Genomic DNA, 23,375 nt, shown 5'->3' with positions numbered 1-23,375 from the left:
TCCCTCCAGTCTGAAGTCCAGAAAAAGCTTGGAACTTTTCCCCAAGTCAGCCACAGATACTTGTTTGCCCTGCAGCCAATAATACATCATAACTGCAAACTTAGCTACTTCAATCAGTTATCAAAAAATTACTCTTCGTTACTGCTTCTCTTCTCTCTGTGTGCATGCAAATTTGCTCCAGTTAAATTCTTAGTTGCAAATGGATTCATTAATTATACACAAGTGTATCAGTCACTTCCAGATAGAGAATCGGCAACAGTCACAGGTATTTGTCTTTGTGACAGTGCTGCACAGAAAGTTAAGTTGTTACTTCATCATCAGCCTTAATAGCATCTGCTGCTTGTTGTGCAAATCCTTTATCCGTCATTTTCATGTCCAAGTCCAATATGTGAACACGAGTCAGTGGGCAAATGCTAAATACAAATCAATCAAGGCCAAATCAAATGTTTGTCCCCTTACTTTTCAGATAGAAGCTCTGAACTGATAAGAATGTTGTCTAGGTTCCCTTCAATAGGATTTATTAGCAGCAGCAAATGCTTTTGGGTTTGGATTCTACAGGCTGCCCTAACCCTCTTATTGGTAGAACTTTTTGGGGATATACACATCTTGACATAAACTGGAACCTTGAGACTTGAACTTGAGTCAAATTTACGTGACAAAAATGATCATTTGAGACTTGACTTGGACTTGACTACTAGTTACTGTGATGTCGTGAGAGGTTTTTCTTTGCAGCAGGCGGGGTGTAGGGCAGAGAACAGCCAAAATGCAGTTGCAAGCAAAAAGAGGTTTTTATTTTAGAGCAGTCTTTTCCAGAAAATAGTCCAACGCAAAACAGTAAATCCAACTCGAAAGCTTACTGGGAGCAAACCAAATACTTTCACAAAGTCCTGGAAACTTAGGTTCTTTTTATAATGTCCGTCTCTCCACAAACTCCTCTCTGCATCTGCAGCACTAGTTCGGGTGGCGGCCATCTTGTGATGGGGCAGCCACTCCTGTAGAGGAATATAGCGTCCTTCTACCACACGTCCCCTTGTGATGCCCCATTACCTACTTCACAATAAAGTCATTTTGGTTGTCAGCAATTGAAGACTTTAAAGACTTACAGGTGACTCGCAATTTTGATTTAAAAAAGCCCCTCTTAATACAAGGTCCGCTTACTTGCTTTTCCCAGTGCTTTCAACTTCACAAACTAGTTGTATTTGTGGAACCAACCAGATGACGCACTTGGTTTAAAGGTCCCATGACATGGTGCTCTTTGGATGCTTTCCCAAAAATTCAGCTTTGGTGCAGAACTACAGCCACTAGAGCCAGTCCTACAATGAGCTTTCCTTAGTATGTGCCATTTCTGTGTCTGAAGCTATTGAGGAGGAGAGTGGGAGTGGCAAGGTGGATGGTGGGGGTGTGGCCTTGACCAACTGCCACTTTTCTCGTTTGAAAGCCATGATGTCTCTCTCTCATGGGTGGGCCAAATTCTCTGGGTGGGCAAAGCAGAGAAAGGGGAGGTAACCTTGCTTGTTATGACCTCATAACAAGCAGATTCCAAAACGGCTCATCTGAGCTTTCATTTTCTCAAAGGCAGAGCAGGATACCCAGGGCTCGGTTTACACCTATCACCATTTCTAGCCACTGGGGGACCATAGACAGGCTGGGGAAACTCATATTAATGTTAAAAAACCTCATAAAGTGAAATTTTCATGCCATGGGACCTTTAAAGAAAAAGGGTCAAGGACTGGTAATTCAGTGTGCTTTCAACCCTTTGTTGAACAAAGAGCGCGATCTATTTGACAGAAAATAAAGAAAATGCTTCACAAAGCTTCATTTGTACATCACTACTTTCAACTGCATCTCATGGTCTTGAATTTACTTTCACACTCAAAAGACGTCAGACTTGACTGAGCATTGTCTTGGCTGCCTTTAGTCACGCGGATTAGATGTGCTGTACACATAATCACATAGATTCTTGTTGGCATATGGTGTTAATATGGGTGATTTTTCCAACAATACACACCAAAAAGAATTCTGCACAAAATTAGCCTGTATGCATCTGCGTGGATTTAAAAGTTTGGTTCCACTGAATTCTCTTGTCCTAATTGTGACATAATAGATAAGATGGTGGAGTACATTTTGTAAAATATATGGTAGCAGTTTCAGCACAAAGTATAAAAAGCAGAGCATTGGCATAATAGCCATAATTTTGCGCCACGACGTGCCATTAACACATAATGCTCACATGCTGTCTGGTAACACTTGCAAGGATTCACAATGTTGTACATGAACAAGAGATTTGTTCTTTTTCTTCGGCAGTAAACACAACACATTGGCCTGCCAATACTATGGCATATTTAGAGCTTAACAATATATGTAGGGCTGACGAACAGTTACACCAATCGTGACGTATACTCCCCCCACAGACACACTGTAGAACAGCCGCTATCTCTCAAACGGCCATAAATGTGCTTCTAGTGACTGTCAAAGCTCCACCAAACTCTGTGTCTTTCCAGGGTAAAATAGGGAGTCTGACAGTAGCTGCTTATGGCTGGTTAAGTGATAGCTAGGTTTAAGGTCTGGCTACACCACAAAACGCTCTGGGTTGTTTGCATATCTTTAAACCAATCAAAATCGTCCCGGGCAACGCTAAGTTCCAGACACAAAATACTGTAACATGAGCTATTTAAATTAGCTGAATACATGGATAAACACAATTTGTACTTTGTCTACAGCAATCCCACCAATCGGTCCCAACAGATAGTAAATGTTATTAATGTTAATATTATTTGTAAGTCTTTGCAATCATTCCTAGAAAGAATCACACAGGCCTGCCTTATTGCACGATCCAACATTTCTTCAAAAGTTGCCATTTTCAGCATTTGGCTTGCCAGCTCGAATATTTAATAGAGCAGCAAGCTGGCTAATCAAAATTAACCATATTTTTTTTTTTTCTCTGCCTGTAATGCACATTATAAAGAGACGTTTACTTAAATTTTCTCCATATGAACATGTCTAAGCCAGACTCTTTTGAAGCATCTTCAGGGGTTGACAGGCAGAGTAGAGACGCCATCGTTGTGGCAGCAGTGTCAACCCACCTGAGTGACTGAGGACAGCCCTGTCAGCAGGCAGTCACACAGATCACGCTGTTTATTCATTTCCAAGCTGAAGGCCTATATATAGGCCCTGAAAGGGAAAGATGCAACACAGACATAATGGCATTTTTAGACGGAAAGGAAGCATCCCCAGGATCAGCTGTCGCTTGTAGACCTTTTATACTTCAATAGAGTAGATATTATAGTTGAAGTATAACATTTAAGCTGTTTTTGTGTTAATTTGTTACAACAAAATTAGTCTGTTCCAAAGCATGCAGGGCTGGTAAATTGCTCAGGTTTATGAGTATTTCAACAACAAAAACATAGTAGGAACAAATAGAGATGGCTGGAACTATTAAGATTGGTGAAGTAAAAATTGTTATACACGTTTTGACTATATTGTACTGCCAGGATAAATTAGAGGAACCTGCAAGGATTAAGATACCTCTGAGCTTAGAGGAAATAATCAACAAACACGCATTCATGACACTTTGCTTACATTCAGTAAGTATTTGCTTAGTCATGGCATAATTATTGTACCTTGTCTGTTTTCCCAGCCAGTCCAGGGAGTCAAACCCACGTCATTACCATCAAATCTATTTTGTAGCCTCAATCAATGGGACAATGCACACCTCTCTCTTTTAGAGGGAAATGTATTATAGTTGTGGCCACTAATCCTATTGGTTATTATAACACTTATCTCATTTATAAATTTGGCGTATGCACAAAATGGAGCTGAATATGTGCATACGCCACTTGCCACGCAAAGGTTGTGATTTATAAAAACAAACCTGACGGGAGAATGTGCGGTTCTCCACGCAATCGAAAAGTAAATGGGAATAACGATTACTCGTAATATTTTCAAGTATTGATGCCTTACGCGCATTTTTTCACTCCATATCATCCACGTTACCATAAAGATTAAATCCAGTAGTGTTATTTGCGATTTTACTGAGTGATAATTGTTCCATAAACACCTCCAACTCAAATCTTAAATAAAAATTTGTTCTTAATATTTAATCAGTGCTGTCTCACCGTCACATTGTCCATACTCCATGGAATACAGGATAGCATCAAATAACCTAGCATTAGATAACTGCAGAACACAGTGTAAATAACTAAATATATGTCTTTAAAAGTGTGCATATATCATCAAGTGTCAGTCTGAAAATACAGCCGTTAAGCTCTCGTGCAATCGTTACACTTAATGTCCTCGTTATCAGTCTGAAATGTAATACTATTTGTGACAAAACCTGCATGAAGAAAAGTGTGTTTGCCTATTGCACTTTCTTTCGTCTTCAAATTGTATCTCAGGGTGGGGGATACCACTAGTGATTTTGGCAAGGTGTTAACAATCAAATTGTTGTAAACATATAAATACTGCGGTGAACCCCATGCGTAATGCTACATGATGGCACTGCTGGCCCTGCAGGAGGACTACGCCAATGGAAGAATCAGGAGAGAAAGAGACTTCAGGGACCATGAAGATGACTGGCTAATATGCTGATTTAGATCCCCTAAAGCTGTGCTCTTGGATCTATGTACTGAATTGGGTCCAGTAGAGAGCGCAAAGCGCCGGAACCGTGCCATCTCTATCCAAATACAGGTCCTCGCCACTCTGGGGGCAACCGGCTGTTTCCGGAAGCAAATGACAGACAGCTAACTGTTTTTTTAAATAAATATATATAATCTTCAACTTATCACTAAGGCTTGTTTGGATATAATATTATAATATAGAGTTCTGTTAAATCTTATCATATACGTCTGGTATATCGAAGCTGTCCCCTTGTACCGTAATGCCTGCCGTTTTGGATGTATTAATAATATATGTAGTCTATAGATCAGGTTTCCCAACACTGTGCAAGAACAGGCCGAAATTATAATTCAATTTGCAGCAGTTCCTGAACATCTGAGAAGCTTTTTGCTTTTTCTCCGCCAGTCATCATGATTCGGTATAACGAAAGAACAACTGCCAGTGTCATTGACATACTGATCAGCATTCTTGAGGTGCTTTGCATTGACTATTTATGGTTAAAAATGGGCGTGTACAGGGCGGGATAAGAGGCTGATTCACATACATACACTTGTGGGTAATCTGTGATTTATAAAGAGAACATTGCTTACAGATGTGTGTACACACGGTTTTATAAATCTGAATTTAGTAAGACACTTTTAGTAAGGCTCCTATGCACAGTTTTATAAATGAGACCCCAGTGCTGTAACTAAAATGTTAGTTAAAGCCATAGAAAAAGCCATAAAAAAGTCCACAGATTCTCACAACTAAAACCTAAACAATTAGTCGATCAACTGATTAGTTGATTGACGTAAAATAGTCTAAGTTGTTTTTTTAACAAAAGTGCCAAACATACATTACATTTCTTGAATGTAAATTTTTTCTGATTTGCTCCTAATCCTTTATGATGGTAAATCAAATATATGATTGTTGGACAAAACAAGGAATTTTAAGATGTCAACTTGGGTTTGTGAAAAATCCATCCATCCATCCATCGTCATCCGGGGTCGGGTTGCAGGGGCAGCAGCTCCAGCAGGGGACCCCAAACTTCCCTTTCCCGAGCCACATTAACCAGCTCTGACTGGGGGATCCCGAGGTGTTCCCAGGCCAGGGTGGATATATAATCCCTCCACCTAGTCCTGGGTCTTCCCCGAGGCCTCCTCCCAGCTGGACGTGCCTGGAACACCTCCCTAGGGAGGCGCACAGGGGGCATCCTTACCAGATGCCCAAACCACCTTTTAATAAAGTACTATTTAATTATTAAAATACATTTTATAGGTAATAATTAATGGACAAAATTTGCTGATTAATCAATAAAAACTATACAATTATATCTACAAGTTACCAGGGGGGGGATTCAAACCACTCAAAGTTTTTGGTGTAAATAGATTCTCATTGGCTCATTGGTTCAGCTTTGACCTACTGTTGTAGTACTGTGTAGTATGAGCTTACACATCAACTAACGTTTCAACTGCTTACTGCTTATGCTTATTGTCTACAGTTCAACTGACAATTCATTTCCATGCTTACACTTTGACTCAGACTTTAATTCTTAAATTAGGCTACTTTAGTTGACTATTTCCTAGTTAAACTGTAATAAAAAAAAAAAACTTCTTAAAACGTGTACCTTTTCAAAGAGTTTTTAGCACAAGATACCACACTTTCTTCACAAAATGTAGCCTTTTGAGTGAAACTGGACTTATTTAAAAATAGATTTTCATGTTTGGTGTATTCTTTTTACAGAGATGGCCTTGAATTCCGTTGTAAAGCTGTATCCCTGCAACCACATCTCCACTATTAACAGGTGAGTACAAAGTTGTTGACAGCTGACAGTTGTGGTGGCCAAAACTTTGTTGTAAAAACTGAAATTAATTTCAACAGTAACCAGCTTATCATTATGATAACATGGACCAAAAGCACTTTAGAAGTTTAAACATTCTAAGTAGATCATCACTATCCTGGAGGAGACTTGGCTTGCATGTCGAATGCAGAACTTCAAAGTAAACTTGGGATATTAGGAAGTTTTAATTCCAGACTTCTACGTTTGTTTGTCTAGGAATTATAAGATATACTCTGACTCGATAATGCTCCACGGCGTGCTGGATTTGAGGGATTATGTTTAAAGGAGGATAACTTAGACCAAAACCCTTGACTTAAAGTGTTTTCAGGTGATGTTTTGGGTCTGGGAAGAGCTATTGCAGCCTCTCATCACTCAGTGAGAGCAGACAGCTTCAGACGTGTGCAAGCAGTAGCCCTCTAATCCATGCCAGTGATGGGCAGTGTGTGTGAGGCTTTAGCCAGACCTGATGAAGAAGAAGCTCCACAGGCTGGAACGACCATGATCAAAGTCGGCAGCCAGCGATGCAGCGGATTGAGGCCACGTCAGCCCATCTAGAGCCTACTAAACTTAATGCAATCGGCTGGGCTTGTTTTATGGACTTGTGGCGACATGATAGGTGCTTTGGCAAGAAGGCATAGAGGAAAATCTCAGACAGTTACATTATTTGTTGCTAGAGACATGTTGTTAGGATTTAGGAGGCACAGGTTCAGTTACTAGCAATTAGCCAAGGTAAAGTTATCAATAATGATATAATTGGTGGGTGGTGATGGCGCAGTGGATATGACACATGCCTTTGGTGTGGGATATCTTGGTTCACTTCCCACTGCGATACATCAGCCATTGTGTCCCTAAGCAAGACACTTAACCCATAGTTGCTCCAGAGGCGCGTGGCCTCTGACATATGTAGCAATTGTAAGTCGCTTTGGATAAAAGCGTTAGCTAAATGACATGTACTGTAATGATATGTTGATAGCTTTATCAAATAGAATACATAATCACCAGGATACCACCGTGGACTCAGGGACCAATAACAAGGTGAGTTTTTAGTGCCTGTTGGCTGTCCAGGCTGTGTAGTAGGCCTTTCCTCCATCAGAGGAGGTCACACACGTTTGCAGTTTTCTCATTGTTTAGAGAGTCCACATGGTTAGGATCGAACAATGTTAAAATGTAAGAACTCAGGGTTTGAGTTCTCAACGATCTTTAGAGAGTTTCCAGATTTCTTTAAACTAATTTATTAATATATAAATTGTATACCATGAGGAAACTGATGCAGAGCAACAGGACATTTATGTTTGTGACAGTGATATTAAATTTGGTTGATAGTGAAGGATTTTAGTATAAAAATGTGACAGATGACCGGTCTGGTCCTAAAAAGGCCAGACTTAATCTGACTCCAATTCTGTGGTCACTACACCCTGAATAGTGTTCGTTTACTGGTAGATCAGAGAAATAAAACTCAGGATTCGTTCAGTTAAAGTTTAACAAGCTTTAGTGAAGAATGATATTGCAAAATACAAGAGGGTATGCATACGGATCAAAGATGAGTCTACCTCTCCCTGGCCAAACAGATAGTGGTTTCCAAAGCATGAGATGCCGGCTAAGTTAAGATACTCTCTATTTATCCATTTCTGTCCCATCAGTTTGGATACAGTCCAGATCTTCTGGCTCCAGCCGGCTCCTAACGATATGTAACACACTGTATGCTCCCATTCTCAGGTCAAAAGAGACAAGCTGCTATTGTTGGATTTGAATACCTGTGTGTTCTTAATCTTCTGCCGACTTAAGGAGTTGCATGAGAGCCGAGGCCCCTTACATACTTTGCGCCACATATCTCGCACTTGCAAAACACTGCACCATTGTTGTCTCCGTCCCCTCCGATCAGAGAAGACCTTTTCTCAGGCAATATCTCACACTCCCTTTATAATGTCTTATCACTTTAAAACCAGATGGCCTCTCATAACCCAGAGAAGTGGAGACAACAAGGTCAGCTTCATGAACTCTAAAAACCTCTTACTTTACTCTCACAAAATATATTCTAACAATAGCCAGAAGCCCATCAGGACTCATTGAGCTGCTTTGTGTTGTTTATCCCTGCCAAAGTGCCGCTGTGCGTGCTCCCTGATCATCTGACAGCTTTCAGAGACAAGTGTAGGAGGACCCGCTGAGAACACTGCCTATTTCAGCAGAGCCCCCAGAACCCATCCTGTGATGCACAACAAGTCACAAATCCATTATTTATACCCTGTACAAACATCAAAAAGGTTTTCTTTGCCAAGTGGATTGTGAGCACAATGACATGGAATGCTTTATAATCAATGGGCCATACAGTCAGAGGGGGTCCGAGTAACCCTTTACCTTCTTCAGAACTAATACACAAACGGGAGAACTGAGGAGGACATTAACTAACTTTGACCTTTGCCTCCAAATGTGTCATTTTATGATTAATGTTTCAAAATGATGAATGAATGATGAAATGATTCAATAATTCACATTCTTTTGAATGAATAGTTTTGAGTAGTCATTCCCAGAAGTCTATCAGACATTTCACACTAAAATCATTTCAGCATCTCAAACGACATCTTATTTTCCAAGCAGTTTGAATGATCATGAAAAACATCAAAGTAGAAGTGACTGGAAAGAAAACAGAATTTCTGTTACAGAGAAAAAACGAGTGACATGACTCTTGTGACAGCCCATCAACCCATCTGGCTTCCTGTGCTGCTTAGCTTTATTCTTCTTACAGGAGCCTGGTCCTATCTTGCTGGGCAGCCTCAACATCTCCTCATGGCAATCCCAATCTTTGTAGTTTCATTTAGGTTTACATAGGTTACAATACTAACACATATACTTTCATTCTTACCTATGCATTACAACACTGACTCGTTCTATATCTCCATCTTGTTTTTTTTTTAAGTCATTTGGCTTTTGAAATGTGTGTGTTGCAAAATTTGAGCTAAGTTTGCGACACTTCTGTTGAAGTGATGGAAATTATTGTGGGAATTAACTAAGTATTAAGTAACTATAGTAGATAATACCAACCACCCCTCAATCTTTTTTAATGTTAGTAACAGGCCAGGCTATTTTTTAGACTTAGCTTTCAAATGAATACTGGCTGAAAAATAATAGGGGTGTCACGCTTCTCCAAATCAACGATTTGATTCAATTTTCAATAAATTCTTTTCTTCAAACTGTTGTACAACAAAAAAGAACCACTAAAAGACAGAAGGGTACTTTACAACAACAGTTTGAGTTTCTCAGAGTTTACGCTGTGCTCCTGAATGCACCAGTTTTGTTGTTCCTCCGTCATCTCTGAGGCCATTGGCCATGGTGTCTGGAAAAGTTCAGCTGCACTCTCAAAGTTTTCCCTAGCCTAGAAATCTAGACGCAACAAATGTAATTTGCAGCCAGGGGGTCTAGCAAATCTCTGTTGGCTTGCGAGCTGGAAAAACCAAACTCTGGCCGGGCCAATCACATTGTGGATAGAGTTGGTGGGCGGGCTTATGGCTGCTGCTGGGAACAGCGGTCTTTCGAATCAGCTTTGGCCGAGACTCTGGAAGACTTGGAGTTAAGCTTTTCTTTGAGAAAAGAACAAAGAAAGGCACTGAAGTCATTCTTTTTTTGTCAGTAACATTTTTTATTTATTTTGGTAATGCAACAAATATACATGGTACAAATGTAATATCTCACTTTTGCAAATACAAACAATAGAAAATAAAACAATGAGATAAAACAAATAAAAATAAAAAGGCAGCCAAAGAAAAAGGAACCCACGCAGCATCCTCCTATCCATTATATACACACTGTTACCCACAGATATTTAAACACACATATGTGTGCCTGCACATCCATAATCATCCTCTATCCACAAATGCCCCACTTCCCCTCTAAAAGTCAGTGGTAATACTATATTGAAAAGACATCCATGCTTGTCTGTTTTTGCTTGGGACATTCTGTACCCTTTAAATCAGAAGTTCAAAGGCCGCTATTTTTATCATAAGTTTAAGCCAGTCCGTAATGTAACTTCCAGTTACGCAAAATGATTCTGGCAGCTACAATAAAACGGCAAAAGTTTAATCTATCAATTACAAGTTACACTGTCAACTATGTGTGTGTTGTTTTCTTTGGACGCGTGCAAATAAACGTGGGTGGAGAGAAAAACAAATGCTGGTTTATCGATTTGGTTATCGATTTAGAATCAAAATCGTAACACCCCTAGAAAATAACATTCCCAAACCCCCAACTCTCGTTCAGCAGTTAACGACAATAGATTCTGAAACCTTGAAATGGACATTTGATGTTCTTGAGAAGGCAGACTAAAACTTGGATGAATGAATGGGGTCATCATTCTGTGATAATACACACAAAAAGTACTCAAATGATTTTGCCTCTGTAAACAAAATAGAGGATTCAGAGAGCAACAAAGTGCATTCCGTTATCAAAAAACCTGGAGATTATTACTTTGAGAGGATAAAATAAAAAGCTTTAGTTAGAGAAGGGCTTCACTCGGATCAGGATTCTTGCCTTGGTTGACATTTAATGTGTACTCTACTGTGTGCAAACCAAGCTTCTCAGTTAGTCAACTTACTCTGATTGTTGCTGGTCGCAAGCAGCACCATCAATAGTCTCTGTAGCCTGTGGCAGTGTAGGTGTCACTCTGACAGAGGGCCTCATTTAAAACACGTTCCCTTTCCCCCACGGTGAGAGAACAGATACAGTACCTGGCTACTGTGTCTTTCAGCTGAATCGTTTTCTGTTGCAACCGACCGGCAATCCCAAAGCACAGCATGCTGACAGCTCCAAGTCAGGGTGCTGCATAGAGACAAACAGGCTAAACACTCTCTGTTACATTGTACTCCTATTTGTACTCCTTTTACTGCCTTGTATTGCAAAATGACCATTATATATCAAGAAGGGGGAGAGAGCGTGGTAATGGGATTATTGATCAATACTAATGATTCAATTACTTAGCAGGTTGTACATTTTCTGGCTTTCAAGCGAGCTTTCTAAACCAGTGAAAAAGGCCAGACGAATTAAAAAATGAATGAGACAAATGTGGTGATATACTGTACCTGCTCATTAAACATTACATTTTCTACAACTTCCTCTGTTGAGAAAATGTGACTACATTTATTTTAACTACAGGTCAATGTAGTACAAGGGGGCAGAAATACTGAGTTGGTGATATCTGTGCCAAAGGATGATCCTCTTGGTTGTTGTTTGATATCAATATAAGTTGCAGATTTAGTGCATTTTTCGCAGTTTCTTTTCTTGAAACAATAAAGCCACAAGGCAACTACAGGATAAAAGTACTTTGAACGTAAGTTTGTGGAGTGCAACCAGGAGCAATAAAGAACAAACATTTCTACCGGTTTGAGCACATTGAGTTTAATTCTTGTTTTACTTTTGTAATAAAACCATATAAAAGTACTGAGATATGCTAAAAAGGCTGTGTTGAAATTCAGATTTGTGGAATACGTTTTAGGGCAGTTAGTGTTTCCCACAATGCACTGTAATATCTAGTGAATATCAATGTTCAATACAATGTTAAAACTATACCACAATGCATTGCAAATTTCTGTCACCTATCAACAACAATTAACGTAAATTCATAACCATTAATACAGCTCGAAAATTAATCATTTTGTAGGTAAGGGGATGTCAAAAAGCTAAATATGTGTTAGCTGGCTCTTGCTGAATTGTTGTTTCGGAAGAATAAGGTAACGCTGCCATAGCAATGGTAGTGGATGTTTAATTTGTGCGACAGAAATAACGTAACTGTTGGCGCAGAGGAAAGCACCGTGTAGTGTCCCAAAGTCCTTTACCTACAACTCCCCGATATAACAAGTAGGGAGTAGTGAACGAGTGAATGATTCTGGAAACTGGTGATGTCCAAATAAAGCTTTTTGAAGCATTTTCTTTATTTTCTGAGCCCAATAGATTGTGCTCTCTGTTCATAAAAAAAGTGTTGAAAAGACACTGAATTGCCATTCCTTGAGCCTTTTTCTTTAAGCCTAAGAGTAGCACAAGTAGAAAGAGTTGTAAAGTTAGTAAGCTGACCCAATAATGTCAACTACACAGCAATACCTATCTAAAGTTTGCTTATATTAGCAAACATGGTCTACATTGGGTTAGTTCTGCTAGCAGGAAACTCTGAATCTGCTTTTAGTGGCAGTCCATGGGATACTGCTCGTCTATCTCTTAAAGAAACCTTTTCAGAGTTTTGTCTATCGTTCCTTTTAGTTATAAAAAGCATTTTTTTTTCAGACAGGGGTCTTGATTATTTAAAGCCAAGGGGAACACCACTTGAATAAAGAATCCCAGTATCTTCTTTCCATGGTGTAGGACATTTCAATCAATACTTAAAGCCAGAAACCAGATAAGTAAGAACTTGTGATGTCATCAAGTAGTCTGGAGCTGCTCCAGTGACAATGAATGGGACAACCTTTTTCTTTTTTATACCCATATGAGCTTTATTCTATTGTAGTGTTTTCAGTTGGGAAACAGACATTTACCCATATACTCAGAACATTAATTCAGTGTCATCTATAGCATCTGTCCCAATCCATTGTCTATGGAGCAGTTCCACACTTTATACTTGATGACATCACAAATTTGAGCTTTAGCACTTTAGTTTTTGGATTTCGGAGAGAGATTTTCATGTTAACTAATATTTTTAGTCTTTGACCATAGGAATAACAGGTATGAATTTTGGCATAGTTCCCCTTTAAGCTGCACTTCTTCTAATGGCGACTAGGCGCTAGCTAGATTTGAAAGATATTTATAGGCTAAATGAAGAATTGTTTAGGTGTTTAGCCTTTAACTCATTCCTTATGGTTCCCAGTCCATATGTACACTGCATTCACACAATATTGGAAGAATAAGAACAGAAAAAACTCCTATTATTCAGACTTTGGTGTTCACACATTAATCCAAGAGGGTTACTGCTTTCCCCATTGTCACAACATATAAATAGCCTATAGCTACTTTTGTTGTTAACTTTATCCATTAAATTGATATTGTTGATATTGAGTATATATAGTCAAGTGGGAGCTTGACAATATGATAGACCTGAATTAAACATTATCTTATAAGCCCATAGTATACATACAGTAAGAAATACTGCATACTTCTAGTTTATGAATTACAGCACAACCATCATAAATAGGCTGAACTGCAAAATAAGCTAATAAGCAGCATCTCTTTTGTTTTCAGTTTGACATTGTGTTCAAGTCAGCCGTTTCCCGTTAGATATTTTGCTCTAACCTCTCAGTAGCCTAGTGATTGACGTATCTGTAGAGTTGACTTCACGTTCAGTGGAAAATTAGCAGTAGTGGTTGCTAGAAGCAGTTAACTCTTTGTTTGACATGTCGATCAAAGAAATATGCCAAGAGTTGCTATTTGTCGACTTACAAAAACCTTTAAAAGCTTTGATTGGCTCAGTTGTTTTCTCCAACCGGAGAACACAGCAGTCAATCAGCACAACGCCAGAATGGTATGAATTATAAGGGGTAGGTTCTGGCACCAGGCTTAGTGAAAACTCTGTTCTAACGAGAGAAGCTCTGTGCATCCCTCAGCTTTCTGTTGTATTTCTTGTTGCTGTTGCTGTGCAGATAATGTACTCCTATTCTGGCTTCACACCACTGATTAGGACTACTACAGTGTTCACAGACTGTGAACACGGGGAAAACTATTCAAGGGCAGCTAATGCATTTGTTTACCATTCATATTCCTGAGACAGCAAGTAATGCGTTTAGCATAAGAACTGAACGGGGGACATACAGTCTTGTTATGGGCTGCAGCTGCACAGAGCGTCCAGCCTGATGACACTAAAGAGAGATGTGAAGGTTCTTCCATGCTGCTTTGGGAGTGTCTACTCCTACATACTGTGCTGCATACTGTACCTGCTGGGCGTCTTCCAGTCGCAGCTCTCATATTAAAGAGGATGTGGAGAGTATTAACAGAGTGTAGGTCAGCACCTTTCAGTCTTTGATCAAAGGCACCACTGTGGACTTTAAAACCCCAACTACTATTCTCTGATGTCCACTGCGGATTCTGATTACAAAGGCACTTTTTTCCACACAAGAACATATTAATAATTTACAGGATATTTGCATGCACTCACTGTGCCTTTGCTGCATCTAATGTCATGAAGCTTAGCGTAAGTTCAGCCAGGAAGACTATCTTATGTTACTCAGTTATTCGCATTCCCCTCCATTCTCTCCCTCTTCTCCTGCTTCCCCCTTTTCAGCTGATTATGGCCGTTTACTCTTTTAGTTAAACCAGCCAGATATAGCCACAATCTCCATCAGCCAATCACATCTTTGCCGTCAATATTTAAATGTTTTCATCTCCATTGCAGATTAAGGCAGAGTAGGTTGGGACATGTCTTGCCATCCTTAGGAAACGCAAATTTGCCTGCCATTAATGGTTAACAGGGCTTTTGGTGAACACTAAAAGACAGGACCAAAAACAGCCTCCGAGACTGACAGGGAGGCCAGTGTTATGACAGGGAATACACTACAGAGATGGTGCATCACGGAGCTGAGTCAGCTGTACAGCTAACAGAGCTAACTAGCTAACGGCAGCTAACCACAGTTAGCTGTTACTTTAGCAACATTTAAAGTTAGCCTAAAGCTAACGTCATTTGTCCAAAACTTATTAAATCACCTCGGTGCTGCATTCACTGTCGTCAAACTGCTCTTACAACTCTTTATTTAACTTTGTACTTTTACATCTTAATGATAATGCCAAATGGTTCCACTTTACTAAAGGTCAAGGGGTCATGACACCGTTAGGAAAGCTTTCAACAGTCTAATCAAACTTCTTGTCATTTTTATGGCAAATCCAAAGTGTTTCACTTTACTTGAGGTCAAGGAAAATATTCATGACACAATTCTAATGGTCTAATGACAGCCAATGTAAAAACCATGTACAATTTAATGTTAAGCTAAATAGTTACTTGAAGTCTAGGTTAATGTCAAGTTGTCATAACAAAGACATTGACAGGTTAAATTGTTTTGCTTAATGCCAAGATGTCATAAAACAGACATTGACAGGTTAGAGCGTCTTGCTTAATGTCAAGTTGTCATAAAACAATCATCACAAATAATGCTAACTTTGCATTAAAAGTGACAAAATTTACCGAATGGCACTTAATGACAACAGTAATAAAAGACTCAGTATTTAGTCCGTCTAATGCACACCACTTCAAATAAAGTGTTCCCCAAGATTATTTGTAGGTGATTATTGCCAAGTTTTACCTATTTAATTTTCTTTTTTTTTAAGATATGAAATACATACAGGATGGGGTGATACATTTATTTGTATTATTATTGATATTATTAAGTTTACTACTTAAAAACATTCTTTGGTGTAAAACATATTCTGATGATGTTTTGAACCTTGCTCACTGTCTAGTCTAGGCTGCTGAGAACTTTTCTAAACATCATGTATCCTCAATGATGCCGCCAACTTGTTTAGTAAGGAATATGAATGAGTATATTTCATGTTTCAGCGAATCTAAAAGAACAGTTAACTTAGTCCATAGACATTCAAAGTAGCCCTGGTAACTCCCATGGCCTTGAGCCTTGTTTTAAATACAGGATTTTGAATCCTATACTCTGCTTTTCAAAAACAGATGTACAGAATGAAAATATATAGGGTGTATGTTGTTTTCTTGCAAGGCCATCAGCATCCTTTAGCGCTTGGTTTACTATATTTCAGTGACAGTGATTAAGATTCAGCAGTGGACAGAGAAAAAAAAGAGTCATTGCTTTAGAAGAGATTGTGCTGCCTGAGCAGGTGTATCCCAGGGGAAACTTACCCATACATCTTCATAAGCATCAGTGTACCGGGACCTCCAATCTCTATGTGCTGCAGCAAATTTAACTGAATAAACAACCCTGTCCAAATTATTCATTGCAGCCCAAACACCGACTTTTTCTATATTGCAGCTGTGGATTTGACTCACAAATCTACTTGTATAACGATTTTGTTTTGCTTGCACTCACTGCAGCCAAACAGCAATACGCAGCCAGGAGTTATCGGGGGCAGCAGTAGCTCAGTCTTTAGGGACTTGGTTTGGATATTTCGAGCTTATGTGTGTAATGAATAACAACAAGTGTAAAAATTTAATTTCCCCAATGAGGGATTAATGAAGTGCTTCTTCTTCTTCCAAAACCCAATAGTATACCCAATGTAACATCACAACTATATAAAAAAACAAAAGAGAGTGTCAAAGGGCACACAACCAGTGTTGTAATTAAGACCACCTAAACCATGACCTAGTCATCACAAACACCAGAGTGTATCGCGATTTGTGACCGAGACAAGACCAAGACTTTTGAGGGGTTGAGACCAAGTCAAGACCAAGACCAAGTCAAGACCAAGACCAGACCAGTCCGAGTCCCACACTAACCCTAACCCAAACTAGATCCCTGAAAAATATGGTATATACACAACTAGCTAACAACAATTTGCTAAATCACTTTGAGTGAGGGGTGAAGAGACTTCTAAAGAGATTTATAAGCATAAATATAACATTTGTGAAACTGTTGTGATGCTTGGTCAAGTAAATGGACAACAGATATTATGGGTACAGTGGAATTCAATTACATTTTATAGTGTCAAATCATAACAGAAGTTATCTCAGGATTCTTTACAGATAGAGTAGGTCTAGACCAAACTTTATAATTTACAGAGACCCAAACAATTCCCCCCAAAAGCAGGCATTTGGTGCGACAGTGGCAAGGAAAAACTTCCTATTAACAGGCAGAAACCTCAGGCAGAACCTGGCTCTTGGTGGGCAACCGTCTGACACGACCGTTTGGGGGGGGGAGAGAGAGAGAGAGAGGAGAGAGAGAGAGAGAAATACAGAAATAGCAGTGGGTATAATGGAATATTAGAAGAAAGCAAATGAGGGCATGATGAGGAGAGAATGTGGTGACGACTAGCCCGTGTGCGCTACAATACTGGCTTGAAGGCTGTATATGTCCACATGTAGGCGAGGGGGGTCTTGATAAGAAGTGCAAGAATTACATTGGTGTAATAGGAGCTTATCAGTGAAGGAGGAGGGTGCGTGTGAAAGACCGCTAGCTCTCCTTGAGTTTCACAGATTGTGATATCAGCAGTGGGAGGCAGATACGGTGTGTGTCCAGGGTAATAGTGTTGGCTCTGCCCCAAGGGAAGGATTGCGTATCGCAGTAATGAATTGCTAGGGAGACAACTCTGTGGGGTCTGCTGCCTCATGTGAGCAAACATAATGGATATATATTGTGTTTCCTTTAGGCATGTGGACTGGCTAATTGGCAGATGGATAGCTCTTCATTTGAGACCAAGCTAACAAAAATGCACACTGTTCTATACAAGTCTGTCCCAGTCTGGTTCCTCCTGGCCTTAATTTGTCTTTGTCACGTGGGTTTATTATATCTATTTGTTTTCCCTACTGGGGACAGCATGACCCTAAAAAGTATGATACCCTTATGTAAAAGAAAGAAAAGTTCCAAAGTGTTAACCAGGCTGCATTGGAGAAGATAACAAAGAATATAGCTCATGTGTCAAAAAAATGGATAAACATATCATTTTTTCTCTAAACAAAGGGAGTGTCTGCAGTAGTTCACTCTAAGAAGTGGGGCTCGTTGCAATTGGCTTCATGTAGGCTTATAGCACATGAGAGTGATACCAGATTTTTATATAAAGAATTTTCACTTTGAAATTAGAAGTTGTCCGGACCTAGTGTATTAGTAATATGTACAGATTGTCCCCACAGGGAGACAAACACTGTGTAGTCTGTCCTCTTTCTAGGTTTCCATGGTGGAGAGGAGGTTGTGTAGCTCAGGATCTGATTTAGACACCTTGAAGTTGCTGACATCCTCCTGTATCCATTCTTCATATATGATGATTACAATATATCTATAGTTTTGTCATTCTAGAATAGACAAAACATCTATTGCACCTCAGTTGCTCTTCCTGAGGCTTCTTCAATTTTTTATTACTGTTAAAGGGTGTATTTTTGGAGAGTTTTTCATTATCTGAAGGACAGAGAGTGTGCTATGCTGTACAGATTTTAAAGCCCTGTGAGGCAAATTTGTGAGTTGTGATATAGGGCTATATATATAGAATTGACCGGATTTGTTTGTTTTAAGAATTGGAATGCTTTAGAGCTGGGAGATAAATTGATTTTATGAATTAATTACAATGTATGGTTTAGTTTTTTTACTTCCATCCATCCATCTTCGTCCGCTTATCCGGTGTCGGGTCGCGGGGGGAGCAGCTCCAGCAGGGGACCCCAAACTTCCCTTTCCCGAGCCACATTAACCAGCTCTGACTGGGGGATCCCGAGGTGTTCCCAGGCCAGGTTGGAGATATAATCCCTCCACCTAGTCCTGGGTCTTCCCCGAGGCCTCCTCCCAGCTGGACGTGCCTGGAACACCTCCCTAGGGAGGCGCCCAGGGGGCATCCTTACCAGATGCCCGAACCACCTCAACTGTTTTTTTTACTTTAACTTGGGTAATTATGGTATGGAACCCCTTGAGCTCTCGTAGCTCATACTAACATAGTGTCTGTGATGTGTCTGTGTTCCGGTGCTCTGCACAGATCTGACACCTGCATGCCTGCTCTAATCCGCTCTCTGAAAATCTGTGTGCTAGCGGGCGGCTGGCTAGTTAGCTAGCCGGCTAATTTCCCCTTTAATGCTACACTGGTAAACGGTACAGAAAATGAATTGTCACTCATTTGGCGATAGCAATGTGCTTTTCTGCACTGTGACAGTGTGTGGATGAAGCATAGAGTAGTTAAATTGTATTCATATAGCAGGTGGCTAGGTAGCTAGCTAGCTCATGCCTCCGCGCTGGAAAGCCAGTGTAGCTACGTTGTTACCACACTGTTACCACACTGTTACCACGGTAGCCCATGCACTTAGGTTGGTATGTAGTAGAGGATGGATACCCGAACTGAGACCGTCGGGACCCGACTGGGCCCGTCGGGTACCGCCAGTTCGGACAGATATTTAGAAATGATCGGTCACATCGGTCACATCGGTCACATCGGTCACATCAGCGCGATAAGGCATTGAACATTTTAAATTAAACAGCTTATTAACGTGCGCTTGTTGCCCAGTGTGCGCTGATGCGCTCATCTGTTGACATTTCGGAATGCCTTCCTACAGTTGCTTAATAAAAGCGGGCTTTTCACACAAACAAATGTACATGTGTTATTAGTCTGAGGAAAAAAATTAGATTTTAACTGTGTCGAGCTCAGGTCGGACTCGGACATAAATATCTGAATGCCTGTCGGGCTCGGGCCGGGCTCGGTTACTGCTCTGTCAGATGCGGGCCGGGCTCGGACAGAAAAATACGGCCCGATCCGCACTCTAGTATGTAGACCATCGCAATGATTGAAAATGTAAAAAATCTCTGGACCTGGTCTGAACAGATCTTCTAGATCTTTGCTTGTTTGATCTTGTTAATCATTTGTATTGTTAAAATCAAATTATTATATTATTATGAATAATTATTTTGTCTTATGACGTTTAAAGTAGTAAAAAATAAATAATTAAAATTGTTAATCTTTTAGTCCTCTGAATTAAACTACTAATCATATGTAAATGCCCCCCAGAATAAAACATCCTATGCAACCTTAATGGCACCCATAGCTGTGCCTTCAGAAGGCTCCAAATTGTTCCACTAGCGATTTCATGTGTGGAAGCTGCTGATGTAAGGTTTGCAGCACTGTTAAAGTTGATCTGTCAGAGAGAGAGGAGATGTAGAGCAAAGTTTGGCCCTTCTTATTATTTCAGTCACAGCAATTCTACAGTGACAATGAGAACCCCTTCAGAAAGGACACTTTGTGTAAAATGGTGGTGTTCTTCAGCACCACAGAACTACATCATGAACCCTCGCTCCAACCATGTCAGTCTAGTCTGCCTTTCCAATCACCAACCCTTTCGCTGAGCTGACTTACCAGTGTTGGGCAAGTTACTGAAATAAGTAATTAGTTACAGTTACTAGTTACTTCTTTTAAAAGTAATTGAATTACTTTACCAATTCCTGTATATCAAAAGTAATTAGTTACTAGGGAAAGTAACTTTTAAGTTACTTTTATGTCTGCTTTTTAAATGTAAATATGAACAGTACTGAACAGTCAAACACAATAAACATAATTTGTAGACCTATTTATTGTAATCAACAGGGCAACAGGCCTTCAAATTAAGCAGTAGTACAAAAGTCCCTTTTAATACTTGAAACAAAATAACAACTGTCTCAGTCATTTTTTTTACCACATTAGGCCCAGTGAAATAAAAGTGATTGGCTTAGAGTATATCTAGCAATCAATTTATTCAGCTCTGCCTGGCTAATCGGCTGCACTGCAGTCCGTGTAAAAACTAGCTTTGGTTGTTTGCATGGAGTGGCGCCTTCAGCATCCGTAGGGCTGGGCTCTTTCACTACTAGCTTTGTCGAAGTGTGTTGCTTCAACAGGTGATTCATAAGATTTGAATTGCTACTCTTAGATGTGGATACATTCTTTACACCCACACATAATTGACAACTCACCACTACATTTTTGTCTTTAATTTTGACGAGCGAAAAGTAATGTCTGTCATATACAGTAATTAGAATGCGCCTGCGCATATACTGTGATATATACATAGTTAAAATGCGCCTGCGCATATACTGTGATATATACATAGTTAAAATGTGCCTGCGCATATACTGTGATATACGGTAGCACAGAAAACGTGTGTGTCACTGCTCACTTGTTACTTGCATCGGGAGTTCAGAGTAAAAAAAGACTAAATGATAAACTGCCTCCTTCGTTATCATTTTCAATGTCCGTGAAAAGGAAAGAAAGATCATTCTATCCGCATTATCGGCCATGCTGTGGTTTAATGCTCATTGTTCGATTGGTGTATCATTGCGCCACCATAAGGTCCTGCGACGTTAGATCAGAAGCAGCCAAAGTAGGCCTATCTGTCTTGTCTGCAAGCATTAATTTTTCCCAAAAAGAGAGTAACGCGAGTAACAAACTAATTTAAATTTCAGTAATTGTAATTGCGTTACTTGATGAAAAAAAATATTTAGTTACATGCTCGTTACCGCTAAAAGTAGTGGAATTACAGTAACGTGTTACTCCCAACACTGATTATTACATTCTAACAGTTCCTCACAGTCCCCGTCCAGAGCAAGACATTGGTTTACTTCTGTGTCCGTTTCTCCAAACTGTGGGAATGCCGACTGACATCTACAGAACTGTAGATACTTCACTTACTATGGATAAGTACCTCATACAACCCTACTTCAAAATATCCAAACTATCCCTTTATTCTTTTATCTTTGAGCTGCCACTTGATCTCATATTTGTATGACTCGACCCATGAGTAAACCTCAAGGCCACGGATTACAAATCAAACAGCACATCACTACTAAAAAGGGCACAAGGGCAGAAATACCCGGGGCAAGGGACTAATGGATTAATAGGGGACTAATGGATCGATGGAGCGTGCAAGGAGTGAACAAATGGCGTAAAATGTCTTCAAATTGTAAGTGACTGCTGGGCTACAGGCTGTGGTGAAGATGTGTAAGAACCACAGTGCAGCCAATGTAGCCGCATTTAGTGGACATTACCAGGCTTTCAGTTGTTTGTCTCACATGGATCTGACCGAATACATATGCTTCTGTTTTAATCAATATACCAGTGGCCCCTTTCATAGAATTTGTAAATGTAAATGAAACATTAAGATCATTTCCTCTCTCTCAGTTCATCATGTTTCACTAATCAAAAGACACAATACTTGTGTTCCAGGCATGAGCATAAAGATCCCTATATGCCTCTTGTTTGAACACCTTTATAATTTTAGTTAATAAAGATGTGTTTCATTAAATTACAATTACACAAGGGGCACGGTTGTATTCAGCATAGAAGTACTGGTTGGTTTTTGGGTCTCTAGGCAAAATGAAATGAAGCTGCCATCTGTGTGCAAAATATTATGGGAACGTGGACAACATTTTGTTGACCAGTCACAGCAGAGTGGGCCAGCTCAGACAGACGGTTTCAGGTGGAGACACTGCAGCAATGGGCAGTATGAGAAACATAATATGTTTTTTGAACATCAGAGCATGTAAACCTATTCTAGGAGACCCCAAGAGTATAAATATGACACTGAAAGGGAGCATAATAGGGGCTCTTAAATATGTTTTCACAATTGTGTGGAGAAACGGATTTTGAGCATTTCTTTATCCAATGCGTTATACTAGTAACGTGAGGACAATATTTTTTATTTGAAAAGGCCACTTTCTATCATCAGGAGACACTCCTCCACTGTTCATTTTTTTGTGTTCTGGACTGACATTAACATTCAGCTTTTTCTTCATATTTTCACTGGTATGAACAGCAGAGAAGTAAATTACAACAAACACAGTTGACATGTTTCCTGCAAGTTACTCTGTGTCAGTTTCTCCTCCCTAGTTTGAACCAAAGTGATCAAACCTCTTAAAATACAAGGAGCATCTGTAGATTTAGTTTCTCAAGTGTTTGGCATCATGTTGTTAAAACCCTTTAAAGCCAATTACTATAAAGCATTTCTTGAGGACACACACAGCTGTGATTCAGCATGGACCCTCAAATCAAATTTAAAACAGCATGATATGAAAACACGCCAGACTTTACTTTATTGCTACAGTGAGAACAATAAAGAAAGCAAGGAGCCACATAACCAAAGTAATAACTATCACATCGCACAGTTCAATTCACATTTGCAATTTGGTGGAGCCATTTCACTAAAGCACCTTACAGTGTTAAAAATGATCATATATTTCTAGCACCGCTAGCATCATTGATAAACAGAAATGTGAACATTGGCAGTATTATGGAGGTAACCTTGTGCTCAGAATATTTGGAAAGGTAAAAAAATAACAAACTACCTTCCTACAAGTTTTAATGTGAATAT

General features: G+C 39.7%; 1 protein-coding gene across 4 annotated transcripts in view; it reads left to right on the top strand.

Moving 5' to 3' along the window:
- The window catches only part of lrfn2b (leucine rich repeat and fibronectin type III domain containing 2b), a 199,085-nt gene that overhangs the window by 55,942 nt on the left and 119,768 nt on the right, over window positions 1–23,375 (top strand). For all 4 annotated transcript variants that reach the window (XM_039782565.1, XM_039782564.1, XM_039782563.1 and 1 more), the window contains exon 2: window positions 6,337–6,397. The gene's annotated coding sequence lies outside the window, so the exon portion shown is untranslated. The remainder of the gene's footprint in view (window positions 1–6,336; window positions 6,398–23,375) is intronic.

This window comes from Perca fluviatilis, chromosome 18 (genome assembly GCF_010015445.1).
Source record: "Perca fluviatilis chromosome 18, GENO_Pfluv_1.0, whole genome shotgun sequence".
In the NCBI taxonomy this organism is placed as follows: domain Eukaryota; kingdom Metazoa; phylum Chordata; class Actinopteri; order Perciformes; family Percidae; genus Perca; species Perca fluviatilis.
Note: the sequence above shows the minus strand (reverse complement) of the source record. Positions and strands in the feature narration are given on the sequence as shown.